The following is a 19564-nucleotide window of genomic DNA, read 5'->3' as shown; positions in this document are numbered from 1 at the left end:
ATTATTAATAATTATTATAAGCATTTATAAGGCACCCATTACCATCTCTCTGACTTTCTTCTCAATCTGAACTTTGGTAAGATTTGCCAGTGTATGACTATATAAGCAACGTCCCATTCTGGTCACGTTACTCCTCAAGCACCCATTACAGGAATTCTTGCACCTTCTCAGATGGGATCCTAGACCACTGGATCATTCCTCCAGTCTGGTCTGGCAACTCCTATGTTCCTACTTGTTTAGCAACAATGGCTCTTAATGGCTTTTTAAAAATAAAAATAAAAACCAATGGACACATTTCTAGTCTTACATTTTGTAAAACGTACTTTTCATAAGAACGATAGTCCAGACTATCCATATCCTGAACGCTTGAGAGCGCAAAAAGCCTCCTACCCCTTGTCCCCCTGCATAGAAGCCAGGTATAACTACAAACCCTGAGCTTACTGCACACAATGCAGCTCTGTAGGAATGTACATACTACATGTATGTAAACAGTGTGTGCACACATGTAGAGCACAAGATCAGGAATTAAAGTTTGCAACTAATCTATTTTGTCATTCAAATCCCTTTTCTACTGCAATTCCCATCTGAGACTTGAAAGGAATTGGAAACATTTTCTTAATAGAATTATTCTTTATCAATCCGTTTACATCCTGGAAAGCTATTTGCTTAACTGAATTCATTCTTGAGCTGCCCGACCTGTCAATGTAAGTAGAATACGGAGAAAGAGGTTTTAAAACACTTATTTCATTACTGGAGGTCTCTCTCAGTCTTACTGCCACTCTCTGGAAGTGCAGATGGTACCTTGCACCCTGGGAAGGCTTCAGTTAGAAGCAGCCATTGGCAGATATGGCGTTATAGTTTCAACATCAGCTCCACAATGGAACCAAGAGAGGCATCCATCTCTGCCATGCAGTAACACGCATCTGGCACTTCCCACATGTCGCTCCCATTCTCTCGAAATTCTGTTTTTCCTTCATGGATTCTGGGAGACAAAAGGGGGTTCTGCTCTCCTGGCTGCTGGTAGGTTTCTCTTCTCAAACTCTCCTTTGGATCACTGACGTTTTCCCATCTCTTTCCCCAACACCAACTCTCATACCAGCTGCTGTGGCCCTCCCTTCTCCCTGCTTTGAAGCTTTCCTGACCTTACCATTCACTGCAGTTCTTTTTTCCATGTGTTTAGTGCAGCTGTGACAGCCCTCTTTACAGGAACATGGAGAGAACGGGAAAGATCCCAAACATGGTTTTTCCACTTTGGTAATGATTGGGGGGGGAGGGGGGAGATGACGTTGTAAAAGCTTGGAAGTGAGTATGGGAAGAAAAGAAAGAGAATCTTGCTTCCGGACACTCATCCCTATTTTCTAGCTGTATATGTGGAAATTTCTCCACAGAGTTGAATAGCCTACTGAACACACACCACTTCCCTTAGGAGACTGTTTAACATTAAAACAAACTTCCTTAAGGAGTGTCCCCGAGCTCAGTCAACTAACCAAGAACCTTCCTGAAGAACAGCACAACCAAACTTGAATATTGTACTCAGGGGCAGCCCTAGATTAGCTGCTAGGAACTGGCGCCCTTGGCAAACCATGCAATTGGCGCCCCCACCCCCAAACCCCAAGGGCAGATCTAAGCTGAGGGTTTTGGTAAACTGGGAAACATTTTGCCTCTTTTTTCCTTTTAATGTTTTTAAGCATTTTTTTTTGTTTTGGTTTTTTTTTAGTAAACAGAGGCTTAATTATTTGGTTTATCCATCTGTCCAACCAATGTTTCTGAGATCAGATAAAATAGACACACTAAATTTTCAGAATAGATTTGTACACGACAGCTAGATGATATTTCAGTCCAATTTCAAAGAAAAATGCATTAAAATGTTAATTATAATTTTTATTACAACAAATCAAAAATCATCCATTATGCTATCTTCCTTTAACTGCCATTACCACTACATCCAATATAGAAAGAAATAAGAAAATTCTTCAATGAACTTTAACTTGTATTTACAAAACACTCCGAATAAAAAACAAACACTCTGTGCTCTTAAAACATGACTTTTCTTGCTTTAAGTTTTGAAAATTCAGTCACTAGTTCTTTTAGATCCAGTTTTCCAGCTACTGCATGCTCTATTGATGTTGTTGCAGGTCCAACAATTCTCTCTTGCACCATTGTTGATATGTTTTTATCAATTTTAACTTCGAGAAGCTACGTTCCCCACTAGCTACAGAAACTGGCAAAGTTAAAAGAATGCATAGAACTCTAAAAATGTTTGGAAAACTGAGTTTATTTTCAAAAAACAAACTTCAGTACTTCTTCAGGAGTGGAATGTTTCTTAAGTTATCTTGAAAAAGCCTGAAGCTCACTACACAAATCTGTAGCATCAATGTCTTCTGAATTTTTGTGAGTCAATGCTGACTTCAGTTTTATACAAAATTCTCTTATCTGTTTTGCTGTTTTCTTTTGCAAGCTGTGAATACCATATAGAAAGCCAAATACTGACTCTAGCTGCTGTATCTGTTGAAATCTTTCATCAACCAAGTGAATAGCAGTATCAAGGACTGCAAAGTAGAAATTCACTTTGAACCTTTGTTTTGGGTTCTGAATGGGTGTCACATCCTTCATACAAAAACTGGGGTTTCTTTTGCTGAATGTGAACTGGCTTTGGTTCAAATTCTGTCAGAAAGTCTATTTCTTCAGCAAACTTGAGAGAATCTACCAGTATTCTTTCGAACCCTTCATCATTTCTGAATTCCTTCAGAATATTTTTAGTTTGCTGCAGTTTTTGAATAGCAGAATTTATGTTCAAGTTCTTTTCCTGAAGCTGCTTACTAGTGAGGGTAATCTCAAAAAGGATATTATACCACAAAATGAGTGAAGACACAAATTTGAACTTGGAAAGGCCATTTGCAAGAGCTTCTGCATCTGAACATGCCATATTGCCAGATGATCCAGTAAAGGTAATACCATCAGAAATTTCAATTAGGGCATCATAAATGTATCCAAGTTCATAGCGAAGAGGCTCCAAAGCATCAGTGCGACTCTCCCATCTTATCTGACTAAGTGGTTTCACAGTTAGAGAATTCACATGGCGAGTCAGACTCTCCCAACAGAGTGTTGAGCCTGAGAAAAACACATACACACGTTGCACCAGGTAAAAGAAACTGCTTGCCTCCAAACAGCATCTAGCAGCATCACTGAAAACCAAATTCAGAGAATGCGCACTGCAAGGAACGAAAAAGGCCCTAGGATTGATTTCCATGATTCTCCTTTGCACACCATTGTCTTTACCCTTCATATTACTCCCATTATCATAGCTTTGGCCACGTAAGTTTTCAAAAGATAATGACATTGTTTCAAGCTCTTGTAGAATAGTTTCAGTCATCAGTGCTCCAGATATCTCCTCCAGTGGTATGAAACCCAAAAAATGTTGCTTTATGAGCACTACAACATTGTCTTCATCTGCAGACTTTTCCATACCACGAAACGAATGATCATCATCATTTGTTCAAAATGACTCACATCCGGTGTACGGTCCAGTATTATTGAAAAGTATTTTGCAGAATGGGCAACTTCCACAATTTTCTTTTTAATGGCTTTTGCTAGGATTTGAATCAGTTCATTCTGCATATTTTTCCTAAACAATTAACCTGTGTTTCATGATCAGTTATTTTACGTAGATGCTTCTTCATGACTGGATCAAACAAAGCGAGGTAGTCAACAAATTTTAAAAAAAGTTTCCATTACCTGGAGTGAATAATTTTTTCATTTCTACAATGGCCGCGGAATGCTAAATTTTGCCTGAGAACTCTCACTAAAGCAATCAGACGCTCTAATATTTGTTGCCAATATTATTCTTTTTCCTTGATCATACGTAAATTTTCTTCATCAATAGTTTTTCTTTTTTCAACCATAATTCAAGTTCTTTCCAATTTTGAAAAGATTCCAAATGTTCTGCACTTCTTTCATGTGAAGAAATAATTGAAGATATGCTTTTCCAGTCCTTCGAACCATTTTCAGTAAGTGATGTACCAATTGCTTGATTTCTAAACAACTTGCAGCAAAAGCAAAACACAGAGTCCTTCGACACTGAATATTGTAACCAGTTTCGATGGATTTCTTCCCCATTAATGAGTTTCCGCTTGTAATGCTGAGCAGAGAATTTTCTTTTATTTCCATCCTTAGGGAAGGAAAATTCATGAACTTGTTCGGGCCCATGTTCCACGAGAATTTGCTGCACATTGTCATCATATCTGGCCCATGAAGCTGGGTCCCCATACTGTAACTTGTTTGTAACTTCCTCATCCTTTCTTCCTTCTACTTCATTTACTTCAATTTCTGCATGTGTGTCTGAAAGCGAATAAATTTTCTCCATTTCCATATTAGTCCGATGCTTTGAGCTGTCTTCATCTAGAAGTAAAATGCCTTTTAGTAAGGTATTTGATACGGTCTCGCATGATATTCTTATCGATAAACTAGGCAAATACAATTTAGATGAGGCTACTACAAGGTGGGTGCACAACTGGCTGGATAACCATACTCAGACAGTAGTTATTAATGGTTCCCAATCCTGCTGAAAAAGTATAACAAGTGGGGTTCCGCAGGGGTCTGTTTTAGGACCGGCTCTGTTCAATATCTTCATCAACGACCTAGATGTTGGCATAGAAAGTACGCTGATTAAGTTTGCAGATGATATCAAACTGGGAGGGATTGCAACTGCTTTGGAGGACAGGGTCAAAATTCAAAATGATCTGGACAAATTGGAGAAATAGTCTGAGGTAAACTGGATGAAGTTTAATAAAGACAAATGCAAAGTGCTCCACTTAGGAAGGAACAATCAGTTCCCCACATACAGAATGGGAAGAGCTTGTCTAGGAAGGAGTACGGCAGAAAGGGATCTAGGGGTTATAGTGGACCACAAGCTAAATATGAGTCAACAGTGTGATGCTGTTGTAAAAAAAGCAAACGTGATTCTGGGATGCATTAACAGGTGTGTTGTGAGCAAGACACGAGAAGTCATTCTTCCGCTCTACTCTGCGCTGGTTAGGCCTCAACTGGAGTATTGTGTCCAGTTCTGGGCATTGCATTTCAAGAACGATGTGGAGAAATTGCAGAGGGTTCAGAGAAGAGCAACAAGAATGATTAAAGGTCTTGAGAACATGACCTACGAAGGAAGGCTGAAAGAATTGGGTTTGTTTAGTTTGGAAAAGAGAAGACTGAGAGGGGACATGATAGCAGTTTTCAGGTATCTAAAAGAGTGTCATCAGGAAGAGGGAGAAAACTTGTTCACCTTAGCCTCTAAGGACAGAACAAGAAGCAATGGGCTTAAACTGCAGCAAGGGAGGTTTAGGCTGGACATTAGGAAAAAGTTCCTAACTGTCAGGGTGGTTAAACACTGGAATAAATTGCCTAGGGAGGTTGTGGAATCTCCATCTCTGGAGATATTTAAGAGTAGGTTAGATAAATGTCTATCAAGGATGGTCTAGACAGTATTTGGTCCTGCCATTAGGGCAGGGGACTGGACTCGATGACCTCTCGAGGTCCCTTCCAGTCCTGGAGTCTATGAACCTATGAATTATTTTGAGTTTTCAAACTGCTTTTTTGTGGATGTGAGCTACTCTCATCTCGAAATAACATATCTTCATCTTGATGTTCCATACTGCTTCCATGCGGATGTGAGCTAACTTCCTCTCCAAGTAAAATACTTTCATCTAGATGCTGGGAACTGCTTCCATCTTTATTTGGATTCAAGAGAAGATATTTCAGGAAGGATCCCTGCTGTTTTGCTTGGTCCTTTTCCTTCTTAGCTTTTCATTTATGATACTCAGCTCTTGAGGGTTTTCTTTTTCCTCTTTCTGCCATGGGGCATTTGAATATTGTTATGGACGGTGCTCCCGACTGCAAGCATTATAGCATTAAGGATGGCTGACACTCCCACCACATGGTTGGTGATTTAAACCAAATTGCAGCCATCCCAACATGTCTTTTCACTGCTTAAAGGTTCAATGATTAGTAACATACACTCACTTACCTATTAAAACAATTAGTCACACCAGTTACACAAACAAAATGACCCTTTTCGATGTTATAACCTGACACCAGTTGTTTGGAAAGTAATCTCCTTCCTCACGGTTACCTGCTTGGAGTGTGACATCATCACTTTCATAGTCTATTAAGCGTTAACTCTGTTACTTTTCTTTTATGGACCTCATTTATTACCATTTCTGGTTATGCAACTTTGATGTATATTCAAGTTAGGTGTCACTAGCATTGCAGCTCTTGCTGCTGGGGAATGTGTTTCATTGTGGCTGAGTTATTGCTTATTAAAATTGCAAAGTGGGTCATCTTGACCGTACATCGCAAATTGAAAAAAGAATTTGCAAAAATATTATTTATCTTTGCAGTAAATAAAAGATTTGACATATTAATAAATTCTCAGAAATGTACAGAAATGAATTGTAATTTATATCCCCTCTGTACATGCATGGGGATCGAAATAATGACATCTTCGTTATTTTATTTGTATTTTTTTCATCTTTTTCATTTTTTTCTTCAATTTGATTTTTTCCCTTGAATTTGGCACCCCATTTAAGTTGGCACCTTAGACAACCGCCTAGTTCGCCTATATGGACGGGCCACACCTGATTGTACTTAAATGTCAGCCAACAACTTATGACTAGAATGAGTGGAAATTGTTCAAACAGCTTTTTCATCAAAAATAACCTTTCAAACTGGCAATTTTTTACAAAAAGTTGATGGCATTGCCAACAGATAATTTATGGGAAAAAAATAAAAAAGGCAAACAATTAATCAAAAATATTTTGTAAATGGTTAGTGATTTGGGGGGGAGGGAGGTGGGTTTTTTTTAAAAAAAATGAGATTAAAGGTTTGGGATTTTTTTTTGAAGGCACAACTTTTTTTGAAAAACAGTGGGTTTATTTTGAACGTTTTAAAATTTCAATTGTCACAAAAATAGGTTCCTATTCTTCAATCAGCTCTACTTAATATACAAAATTGTGTTTTGTTCTTTTAATTTAGGGGAGTGGAAAACGAAATACAGACTTCTGCACCTGTTACAGTAAGCTGAATCTAAAGTTACTGCTTTTTGAAGTCTTTGTTTTTATCTTGAAATTATAAAAAACTATATTGATTTTGTCCTATATCACGTCAGGGTCATCAACAGTATCAGATTTTATTGAAAATGATGTTAAAGTCTTAATAAACTAGTTGACCTTCTAATAGTAAAGACCAAACTGATTATAGCCATCGATAACATAAGACAGAGGACTCTGCTCATACTGCACAAAGCTATTTTTATTAGATACCAAGAAACCCAGGAATAACCTGTTTGTATTGAAATGAATGGGACTTTTGCCATTGTCTTCAGTGGGAACAGGATCAGAGCCCCAATGAGTAAGTCAGCTGTACATTATAACAAAACACTGGACTATAAAATCAGCTGCACTGCAAGTTGTGGGTCAGTTCACATTCTGTACTCAGATGACATTATTAGGTCAGTTCTAAGTACACATGGTTTGGCTTGAATATTTAAGTACGGAAGTTAAAGATTTAACTAGACAGCATCATATTGAAACATATTAAAGAAGTTTATTCTTTAACGATAGTTATTTCTCCAAGCACCTCTTTTGTGTATAAGGGTTAATTTGTGCAATTTGCCCCCACCCTACCGCCACCTCACTGGGCTACCAGTAGGAATTCAAATCACTATAGCTTTGGCATCTTTTTCTGATTTTCTCTCCTATTGGCAGTTTTTTGTTTCCTATCTTTGGATTCCTTCTACCCAATAAACAGCGAGAGACACAAATCTCTTATTCAGTGAACAAGGTAACCAGTGAAGAATAAGAACTTTCTCTGCTTGGTGTGACAAAAAAAATCCTCAGTCAGTTCTTTCGCATCCTTGGTGCTACTTTCAACGGTACATTCAAATATATTCTATTTTCTGAATAGTAGGAACAGGTTGTTTCTCCATTCTACATGTTCATAAACAAAGTGATTTCAATTAACACAACTAATACTATATTAACTCTTATTTTAACCATTTTAAGCTTATGCTCCAACATAATAATATATATACTTTTTAAAGGGTTGTTTTATTTTATAAAGAAGAATTGTCTCCAGACTCAGCCCTGGTGCTCAAATACAGATATTTATAGGTGAATTATAATTATAAACCCCATCCAAAGGTGTCTGTGGGAGGGTGACCACACAGCAAGTGTGAAAAATCAGGAGGGGGGTGGAGGGTAATAGGAACCCATATTTAAAAAAAGCCCCAAATATCAGGACTGTCCCTATAAAATTGGAACATCTGGTCACCCTAGCTTGCGGTGAAGATATTGACATCACCTTAGTCTAGAGTCATGAAGGGCATATGAGCCTTTTTTCTTCCCCCCTCCCTCTTTTCAGCAAGTTGAATCTCAGCCAAGGCATCTTGCTGTGTATGTCCTGAGGAGTCACATTTTGGATAATCTCTTCAAGGAGATTTCATTTGTTATCAGCCAAGTGAGCAACTAGCCTGTTTCCATCTCCCTCGAATCCTGTAATATTTTTAGCACAGTTTTTGGTCCCGATAACCGCTCTGAGCAGCAAGTGTGTTGAGAGAAATTCATTTCTATTTTCTTGCTGAACAGATTTATGGAAACCTTTTGAGCCACTGTTTATTACTGGGATTAAAAATGGTTCTTCTGCTAAAAAGTTGTCACTTTATCTTAATTCCTTCTGAAATTTATCATCTCTCCTGAACTCTGAGACTAGTTCACTGAATCCTATAAAATGTCCAGGGCAATGAGGAGTTAATTTCCATGAATTCATTTTATTTTCTCATTTTAAAAATGCCACTGAAATGCTAAACATGCAGACATGAGGCTTTATTTGCATGCTCTAGCCTACTTTAGAGAGAACAGTCCAAAGTACTTATGGAGCAAGTAATTGTTTAATTGGAGTTTTAACAATTCACTTGGTGAAAAAACTCAGATAGAAAATAGGAGAATCCTTTTTAGTGGAGAAATAATTCAAAAGGGATTTAGCAAGTGTGGCCCTTGTCTACTGAAAGCTCACTAGAGCGAGCTAGATGATGCAGTGAGTTAATTAAATAGCCTTTCACCTCCGGAGCTCTGGCTTGCTGAAGGGACAGCTGTAATATCTGGGGGGTAGGGAAGGCCCCTTACTTAGGAAAGTACTTTCCTAAGAGGAGTAAGTAAGGATCAGCCCAGTGTAAATGATTTAGGAGCCTAAGTCACAATGGGACCTAGCTTCTAAGTCACTTCTGAAAATGGAATTTAGACCTTTTTGAAAATTACACCCTGAGTTTCATCCTGGATCTAAGCCAGTGGTTGTCCCTGGCATGCAGTACCATGTCATTTTTTCTGCATAACTCTCAGTATCAAATCCAATACGAGGGGTAATATTTCTCTCTTGCAAAAACCCTCCATCTGCCTCCTTTAGTCTTGGTCCAAACGTGCACTGACTGCAGAATGCTTTTTAATAAATGCCAGAATTAAGTATTATGTAAGAGATTAACAATGAATTAACACCTCCGTTATAATTAGCTTGTGGTAACACCCAATCGGTGTAATGTGCTTTCCAAACCAAGTAGTGGACACAGTGCTTAACCCCACAAAGATCACACCACCTTTTACTAAAAAGGAAACCTACTAGCCTCAACAACAGAGCCAATTATTTTACTGACTCCTAATAGCATAAACTATGTCAGAAGTGGTCTAACCATGTGTTTTTGATCTTTGAGGTACATATGCATAACAACATACACTGAACAGGTTCCCCAGGAAACAAGACACCTGATGACAGGAAATACTGATGGACTAACTTCAAAAAGGTTCCACGTTCAGATAAGCACCTAAAAAATCAGAGGCTCACCCATATGTTTTAGAGCAGCAAACAGACTGGAAATCTAGCAAGAACTGGCTCTCTTGAGATGCTTATTCTTATCTTTGACCGGGCCAGAAAGGTCCTCTCACCATTTCATTTACCCTACGAGTCCCTACAGAGAGGGGTGTGAAAATGAAAAGTTCACAGAAGCTTTTCCATTCCTCAAAAGATCAGTTAAGTTCAGGTTAGTTCTTATTTTATCTGAATAGGTTGGGGCACCTCTGGTCTTATGCAGATTTCTTAATAAACTCTTTCAAATACAGATTAATAATATCACCATACAGCTTGGGAAATCAACTGATTCTCTAATATGCATGTGCAATAGTTAATTTCACATCACCCACATTGCACATAAATAGTATTTTTCAACTACTAGTTAGGCTTTTAAATATATACTTAAGCATACATAGTATTTGCAATTTAAGCAAAGTGTTACTAACAGGCCCTTCAATTTTTGTATACCCCAACACTTTTGCATTGTCATATTCAATCTTAATATTGTAAAAAATGGCCTTGTAATTTATTTATTTATTTATTTGCATGTATCATGCTGGATTTTGCATGACTTCTATCCCATCTGACCCTTCCTGAAAAGAAGAGGAATATAGAGTAGCTGAAAAAAAATTGTAAGTAGCTTATATTCATACAAATAGTTTCATCCTGAAGAGTCTCAATGTTCATGACAAGGCATATCCTGAATAACCACTGAAATAATATTCCACCCCAGAAGTGGTTACACCTCCTGGCAGAAACAGTGAAGAGTATAGATATCAACAAACAGCAGCTGGAAGTTATTTAGGGAGAATGTAATTACCATAATGTTTTATTAAGCCAATGTTGATACCCCAGGGCCTGTGAAAAATGAGTGTTCACAATCTGGGTTTTAAATCTCATAGGAGAGATGGCACCTCCAACAGTGCAGAACCTCCTAGCACCATGCTGGGGCAGTGACAATTTGGAGAGAAGGTTACTACCACAGGACCACCCACTCATTTCCTTCAGCGCTACAGGCTTCCCTTGGAGGTCTCCCATCTGAGCACAAATCAGGCCCAACCTTTCTAAGCTACTGAGATCTAACAAGAACATAGTTGCAGAATCAGGATTTTAAAAATTGAACATAATGAAGGACAATTCCTCCAGTCAATCTCATCACCCAAAAGGCTCAAAAAAATCCCACCAAAAGTTCCATTCTATTTTTATGGGGAAAAAAAAAACTTTAAACTTTATCAGACTAGCTCTTAGCTTGTCTGAGAATCTGCTTATAATTTTAACCATATTCCCATTAATAACATATTTAATTAAAGCTTTTATTGAAGTCATAACACAGGCTTAATGAGAAAAATATAATAATGTTCGTGTAGAACTTTGTAAGACGACATTATTAATACTGGAGTATTACACAGCTCTCCTCCCTAGTATAGCTTTCACCTAGTTGATTTTTCTCCACAGGGAACACTTCCCGTTTATCTAGGCAAAGTGCAAACCACAATAAAGTGAACTTTCAAACCGTTTAAGAGTCACACTTTCTTGTATAACTTGTGTAATTGTGAATTCCCCCATCCAGTGTAGTTAGCATCCAAAGCATTCTCCATAAATCTCTCTCAGAGCATACCTAGTTCCACATCACAAATGTGGGGTAGGATCTCCTGATCCATAGTTGAGTTCTGAGAACAAAGTCACTAGAAAATTTAACATGTCCCTCTTGGTTTTTCCAGCTCTTCAGCAGACGATACAGAGTCAAGCTTTCAAATGGGTGCATGCAAAAGTGCACCTAGCCAATGTAGGTACACAAATGCAACTGATGCTTGTGCACATGCATGTCCATATGAGTGCACAATAGCAGAATATTTGCATGCCTATATCTAGAACATGTGTGCTTGTGCCACTGCCAGTCTGGAAGTTTGACACCTGGAGCCAAATTTCAGTCCTCCATTGCCCAAGAATAGGCTCATTGACTAGTGCTGAGGACTAGTGTTCATGCTGTCTCTGGAAAGGTTGGTAAGGGGCAAGGAGAAGAGAAAAAATGCTTATAACAAACATTCTAAGGGCTTGGCCGAGACTAATTGTTGGTGGAAAATGGCAGGGAGTTCCCTCCAGCTACTGCTTGCTTTGGTAAGCACATCATCACATCTTCAGTAGAGACAAGAAGGATGGTCCAGCAGTTAGGGTGTTATCTTGGGACTTAGGAGAACTAGGTTCAATTTCCTGCTCTGCGACACAATGCCTGTGAGACCTTGGGCAACTCCCTTATTGTCTCAGTTCCCCATCTGTAACACAGGGATAACAGCACTGCCTTACCTGACAGGAATGTTGTGACCATAAATACATGAAACATTCTGCGAGCTGTACAATACCTTAAATTAATAGAGTCAGAGCTATGAAACTTCACTAGTTTTCCATTCAGAGTACAAAATACTTGATATTGTATATATTATATATATCCCTGCCTCATAGTCCATTTCTTCTTCATTATTCTAACCTAACAACTTTTAATGGAGAAATCTGAACTCCAGCCCCTGAAGAGCTAGTACAGATCAGGGTTCTCTCTTCCCCTGAATTCAGGTGCTACATATTGATTAATGCTGCTGTTTTGCCGGAGGCAAAGCCCAGCATCTCTCTCCACACATATTACTTTCCTCCTCTGAAATGATTCTGACAAAAGGATTACTAGGGTATTCTTATTGGGTGCTTCAGAAACATGTCCTGAAGAATTGTCTAGCAGCTTTACTCATTACATAGCACTACTTTTCACAAATAGTGCTTAGACACGGTGCCTGATGTGAGTACCGAACACACTTTGCATCATGTATCACTTGTATGTAGTTTCTCTGCAAACTGAATACAAAACCACATCTGCATTGGAGATTTGCTGTATTATTCCCAATGACATGAAGATTTTCTAGAGTTTGGCATGGGGGATTGTATATTTCTGTCTATGCCACTGGCTCATTGTGTGATCACTTAACTTCTCTCTTCCTCATTTTTTTCAGGTTGTTATTGCATTTGCATTCCTTCTCTCTTGTGATTTATAGCCATATTCTCCGATCTCCTACACAGTGCTAGGGCTGTCAAAGGTTGCTGTCCTTTGGTTCACTGTTATCACTGCATTTTTACTGGCCTTTTTTCTACTACTAAGGAGAACAGAAAAAGTTGGTTCAGAGTGAAGGAATAAGATGGAAGAGCGGAGCATGAAATTCCCCATTTTTGTTTTTTAAATAATCAATGGAAAGGAGCCGTAGTATATGAAAATGGGAAGACTGAGTGAGAAATAATATGAATTCACAAGATACAAATACATCAAAGACTCTTCAAAGTGCATTTCTCATGCAAATTGCTGTCTGGATGGGCTGTTCAAATGTCAATCAACACCTGATCAGCTTCAGCTGAAGTTAATAACCTTTTCTTTTTTGGCAGATGAAAGCCTCGCAGCAGCCTGCCGCTGCCTCAAGGCAGGCTCCCCCGTTAGGAAAAGGGAGATCTTCAGAAACTGCCTCTCTTTATTTGCATCTCCAGCACACAGATTTGTGTTTGCTGGGAAGCCTTTTGTGCCATTTCACCTGAGAATAGAAAAAAATATCCTTTGATTTTTTTCAAGCCCATCCAATACTTTTAGACGCAAAGACCTAAAACCATCAGGTGTAGCTGGAAAACGTTATTATTTCTGATGATCCTTTTACTCAAAATAGCAGCAGCCATAGTGCTCTGAGCCAGGTTGCCTCTGGATCTAGTGGATGGGGAACAAGCCGTCCCTAACTTCTGCGCCTCCCCTCCATAAGGTCTGGGACCCAGGACTGCTCAGTCTCTGCACCCTGGGGAATACCTAGCCTCTTCCCACTATGAACACACCTAGCTCCCTGCAAGGAGGCACACATCATCCCAAGTAGGGACAGGGAGAAGTTAGAACCACAGCTTTCACCGTCCTACTTCTGCGCACCTCTGATTCTGCTTTAAAGATCCGATGTGACACTCGTGTCCAACCAGCAGACCTCAAACTAAGATTACAGTGAGGTTTTTAAAGTAACAGCTTTATTTTACTTATCTTTCTGGACACCCATAATTGAGTGATCTATTACATCACAGTGGAATGATGTCCTAGCAGTGAAGGCCTTGGACTGGGACTCAAATGAACTGTATTCAGTTCCCAGCCCTGCCACTGACTTCCTGGGTCACTTCTGGCAAGTTATTTACACTCTGTGACTCCATTTCCCCCAACTTGAAAAATGGAAATGGTACTTCCTTTCTCCCACCATTTATCTGTCTGGCCTATTTGGACTGTAAGTTCTTTGGCACAGGAACTGTTGCTTACTCTATATATCTACAGTGCCTTGCACAATGCGGCACTTACGTTGGTGGGGGCCTCAAGGTCCTACCGTAATACCAGCAATAGTTACAGTAAATGTTTCTTTGCACAGCTACCATTGCTATAAGATGTGGCTTTCTACAAACCAGGTGGGAAAGTGGGAAAGACAGAACTTTTTTCTGAAACAACCTAACACTAGTTTCCTCCCGCCGAATGATTGTCCTATTCAGGATTATAGAGAATGGTGCTGAAGAAGTTGTTTGCTCAGAACCCTGTAGTGCAAAGTTCTTGGGGTCTATATAGTTGGAGGGCACATCCTTCTCTAGACAGATAGTAATTAAATATCAAAAGGGCCCAGGTCTCTTTATTTCTTACCTCCAGGTTTGGATTCTTCAAGGACTTTTTCTTTTAAATCTAAATCCTACAAATTATATGCTCAAAGGAAAGCTACAATAGGTGAATTGCCTCAAGTTGTTTTCAGAATTCCAGGTCTCTCAACCTCACAGGACTCTGGCATTCCACCCTAACAAAACTTTCTCCCAGTTTTCCTTCAAAGGTCCTCATCCTGCACCATTACACATGACTCCTCACATGTCTGAAGTCAGTGAGCTACTCGGGGGAATAAGGTTTAGAGACCTCATTATTAGCTGGAGAAATTCCAATCATGTCACTTAGCTACGAGACCAAAATTACATTTTAAATCCCTTTGCTAAATGTTTGACTTTCTCTTTATGTGTTAAAAATAAAATAAAATAGGTACTGGTGAGACACACAAGAGCAGAATGTTTTTCCAGTCTCCTGCTACCTGTCATGGAGCACATGTGTCACTGTTCATATGATAATTCATTGTTGCTCAGTTTCAGAAATGGTGGGTTATGGCTGTTGGGAACACAGTTAAAAAATGCTCTCATTTTTCAGTCTAACTATTTTATGGAGTAAAAAAACGTATCACACCACCTACTATTTACTCGGAACTAGCTTATTATTAATATTATCTGTATTTCAGAAGTGCGTAGAGCAGGGGTGGACAAACTTTTTGGACTGAGGGTCACATCTGGCTATGGAAATTGTATGGCAGGCCATGAATGCTCATGAAATTGGGGGCTGGGGTGTGGGAGGGGGTGAGGGCTCCGGCTCTGGGGTGGGACTGGGGATGAGAAGTTGGGGGTGCGGCTGCGGGCTCTGGGGTGGGACTGGGGATGCAGGATGGTGTTCCAGGCTGGGACCGAGGGGTTCAGAGGGCAGGAGGGAGATCAGGGCTGGGGCAGGGGATTGGGGCATGGGAGGGGGTCAGGGGTGCAGGCTCCAGGTGGTGCTTACCTCAAGCAGCTCCCGGAAGCAGCAGATTGTCCCCCTTCTGGTTCCTACGCAGAAGCATGGCCAGGCAACTCTGCACGCTGCCCTGTCTGCAGGCACCTGCAGGCACGGTTCCCAGCCAGTGGGAGCTGTGGAGGCAGTGCTTGGGGCGGGGGAAGCATGTTGAGCCCCCTGGCTGATCCTACATGTAGGAGCTGGAGGGGGGACATGCTGCTGCTTCCAGGAGCCACAGCACATGCAGAGTGGGGCAAGCCCCTGACCCCGCTCCCTGGCTGGAGCGCCAGAGTGGAGTAAGCCCTGGACCCTGCTCCCTGGTGGCAGCTCAAGGGCCAGATTAAAATATCTGAAGGGCTGGATGTGGCCCCCAGGCTGTAGTTTGCCCACCCCTGGCCTAGAGACACCAACTGAAAACTTGGACCCAACATACTTGCTACTGAACAAACGCAAGGAAAGACAGTCCCAGCCTTGGAGTGTTCACAGTCTCAAAAGACAAGACATCCATAGGGTGGGAAGAGAAATGGAGAGGGGAAATGATTTGCTTAAGGTCACATGCCAGGCCATTCCAGCCCGACTCTTAGTCCAGCAGCCTACCCCCTAGACCATACTGTCTCTCCTTTTTTGATTCCAGAGCCAGATTTAAACATGAGCATCTGATGCACAATCTCATTGAAATTAATTGCAGCTGAATATGCATCTCTGAAGGCAAAAGTTGGTCTTTCTTGGCCAAAGTCTGCCGTTAAGAAATACATGCAAGGCAAGTTAAAGAGAAGTTGTCTATCCATATATCCACGAGCTCTCTTTTAAGTTAAATTTTAATGATAATACTTTAGATATTTCCTAAAAAGTTATAGCACTTCGGTTTCAGACAGCAACACTTGCCGCGGCTTTATATGAGATAAGAATGCTCGGCCAGCAAGGACTATATAAAAACCACATGATCCAGTTATTCAGTGCATTGAATGATTGGACAAGCAATTCATAACCAGTCCCCAGCGGAGCAAGTGAAAGGATCTGCCTGAAAGTCCCATCCAAGGAGCCGGAGAGAGGAGCACTAATTCTACAGTAAGGATCAGAATGACACTTGCATTCCTTACACTGAAAAATCACTATGGGAAAAAGCCTCTCTCCATAGGATGTGGTACATTACAGCAGGCTTAACATGGAATAAGCAGGATGAGCTTCTTTATCATCCTGAAATCCTTGCAATTTAATATTTTAATTACTCATGCTTACATATAGAGACGGGAGCTTGATAATGGATGCCATGCTTGAGAGTAACTTGGTATAATTTCCCATGTTCTGTTAAATTATATTTGTTAACACACCTAAATATTTGTTGTTCCCCTTCCTTTCATTGACTGTTTAGAGATCTGTATGCAGTATAGTTGGAGCCGTGTTGGTCCCAGGATATTAAAGAGACAAGGTGGGTGAGGTAATATCTTTTATTGGACTTCACCCACCTTGTCCGTTTAGAGATCTGTCATTTGACAGAGTTCCTTGAGGTAGAAATCCTGGTGCTTTCTATGTTTGGAAAGTGCCCAGCACACTGTGGGAGCTGACAAATCTACAGCCTGTATGCTGGACATTCTCTCTCCTACGTTGATTGGCTGCGTGCTTCATCCTCTCCCTGCACCCTTGCTCTGCCTCTTCACTTTAGCCTCACTCTGCCTGTCCTCCACCTTTCCTTACTTTTTCTGCCCATTCCCCTCAGTTGTCTTTCACCTTCCCTTTAAGTAGTCCCTTCCTACCCTCTCTTCTCACCTAATCTCCCATAAAACATTATAAACATGGATACAAAAACCTAAAATCTAAAACCCACCCCAATTTTTATTTTTAAATCTAACCATGTTTGCTAGCCATCACAACTCTATTCACCTTCTGTGATGCATCTTTCTGCCACCACCTAGTCTGTTTGGTCTCTTTGGACTGCAAGCTCTTCAGGGCAGAGACTGTTTTTACTCCATATTGTATGAATGATGAGGCGCCCAGCCTTGGTTGGGTGCTTAGGCACTGGTGCAAAACACTTACTGTTAATAGATATTATCTAATTCCTCCCTCCCCACCTCATTTCCTTCTCTCCCTTCAGTTTCGCGCAGCTTTTCAAAGTGAAAGCAGCAATGCAAAGAGCCCTAGAGCGGTTACAGCTCATTTACAACATGCCAAGGTTCCAGCTTCATTGTGCATTGACTGCAAAGTATTGCAGCTGCTATCTGGATTGTCACAAGATTCAAGGAATCCAATTTGTTGTTACTCCTACTTCATAATTCTGAAATGAAATGCATAAACCAGAATCCTGTGATGCGATGTGATGTTAAATTGGATCCCAGAAATCAAAGGCCTCGTAGCATACCATAATATTGACACCAAAGCAAGGTGCACTGCAAGCTTATTTTACAGTATATTACAAACTGTACAGCTATTTCCTACCCCTTGTTTCTATGACATAGACAAAGAGAGAGTGAGCCAAATCCTAGCCTTCGTCAAAAGCAACTAGAGGCTAGCCACTGTCTTCAGAAGAATGAAGATTTGGCTGTCTATCTTTGCCATTGCCTAGTACAATTTGCATAGTATTAGAATTGTATATGGCAGTATCATTAAAAATCCAAACATTACCTTTACAGAATTGAAACAGTAAATTAATAAAATATATTTAAAAAATTCAAAACAAAGCCCCAAGCAGAGTTTTCACCCTGAAAAGAGAGAAGGGCTAAGGGACTCCATGAAGTCTACTAAGGACTTTGCTATTGATTGTATGGAGAAGGTGCTTAGATATTATGGTGCTGAGCAGCAGGATAAAACCCTAAGGTGGACAGATAAGTTCTTAAATGAGTTAAGTTTACTGTGGTAGTTCCCACCCTAAGTACTGGAAAGCTGAGTTCCCAATATCATACACTCTACATTTGCTCAGAGATCTTGGGGTCAGAAGGATTTGATAGCTTTAGGGCCAGATTGTAAGAGAAGTGACCAGGGGCAGCTTTACTGTTCAACCTAAATGGGGAAAAAGTAAACAACTAGCATGAAGGGTAAAGAATTATGGCTTCTGTCATGGAGATGCCAGTCAGTCACAGCCACGATATCCATGAATGAAATTAAAATTGAACAAAGCACAAAGAGATGTGTGTTTGCTTAGCACAGTATCCCAGCTGGACTTCAGGAAATTTCATGGAGAGCTCAGGTCAGGTACAGTGCTATGCTAAAAAGATAGTGAAGACAAATGGAAGGTCTCTGAGGATGGAAGTAGAGATCATCCCTCCCATTGCATCGAGTTCATTCCTTCTCAGGCTGACACAGTTGTGTTCCCATTCTATTCCTCCTCCTTTCGTTTCCCTGAGGAGGAGGTCAGGTAAGGGCCGAGGAATGTTTTCATTTTAGAAATAAAAATCCTGCTTTCAAAGTATGTTCCATAACTCAAATTGCTGTTTGCCAGGCTGTCTCTGTCCCCCTGTTCCCAGTGCTGCTGTTCCTATGACACAAAAAATTTACTTTTTGTAAATTATTACTTTAACATTTTTTGCTGGCTCTCACTATTACCGCTTACTGTATCATTATCCCATATGGCATGGGACTAAGACATTAGTAAACAATACATGCGGCTACCACTAACAGCTCCCAGACAGCTGCTGTTGCAATTACTTTCCTGCTTAGAACATGTGTAGGAAAACCCTAGTCAATGCAACATTTATTTTGTGCAGCCTATTTTGTGCTACAAAAAGGATTGCCCTTCTGCTTCCCCTAGATGGTGAGAACGTTAGCAAAGCCCCAGACAATGGGATTAGTGGCTCATGATTTTGGATGACTCAATTTGACATCCTTAAAAGGTCCAAATCTTCTTAACGTACCGAGCATCCACTCCTATTAGAAGCCACCTAGTGCCCTTTAAAGGAGTTTCAAGTCAGACACTCAAAAACTGAGGTGCCCAGAAATCACTGTCACTTTTGAAAAAGCTTGACCAATACAAACAAACAGCCCGAGGAATGATACAGGGCTCTCCAGTGATCAGAACTGCAGTCAGTCACCTGCAGCTCCGAGTCCTATGAGCACACAGTCAGTATT

General features: G+C 40.3%; 1 protein-coding gene across 1 annotated transcript in view; it reads right to left on the bottom strand.

Moving 5' to 3' along the window:
- The window catches only part of NECAB2 (N-terminal EF-hand calcium binding protein 2), a 316012-nt gene that overhangs the window by 160244 nt on the left and 136204 nt on the right, over nt 1–19564 (bottom strand). The window lies entirely within an intron of this gene.

This window comes from Gopherus flavomarginatus, chromosome 14 (assembly GCF_025201925.1).
Source record: "Gopherus flavomarginatus isolate rGopFla2 chromosome 14, rGopFla2.mat.asm, whole genome shotgun sequence".
Classification (NCBI taxonomy): domain Eukaryota; kingdom Metazoa; phylum Chordata; order Testudines; family Testudinidae; genus Gopherus; species Gopherus flavomarginatus.
Note: the sequence above shows the minus strand (reverse complement) of the source record. Positions and strands in the feature narration are given on the sequence as shown.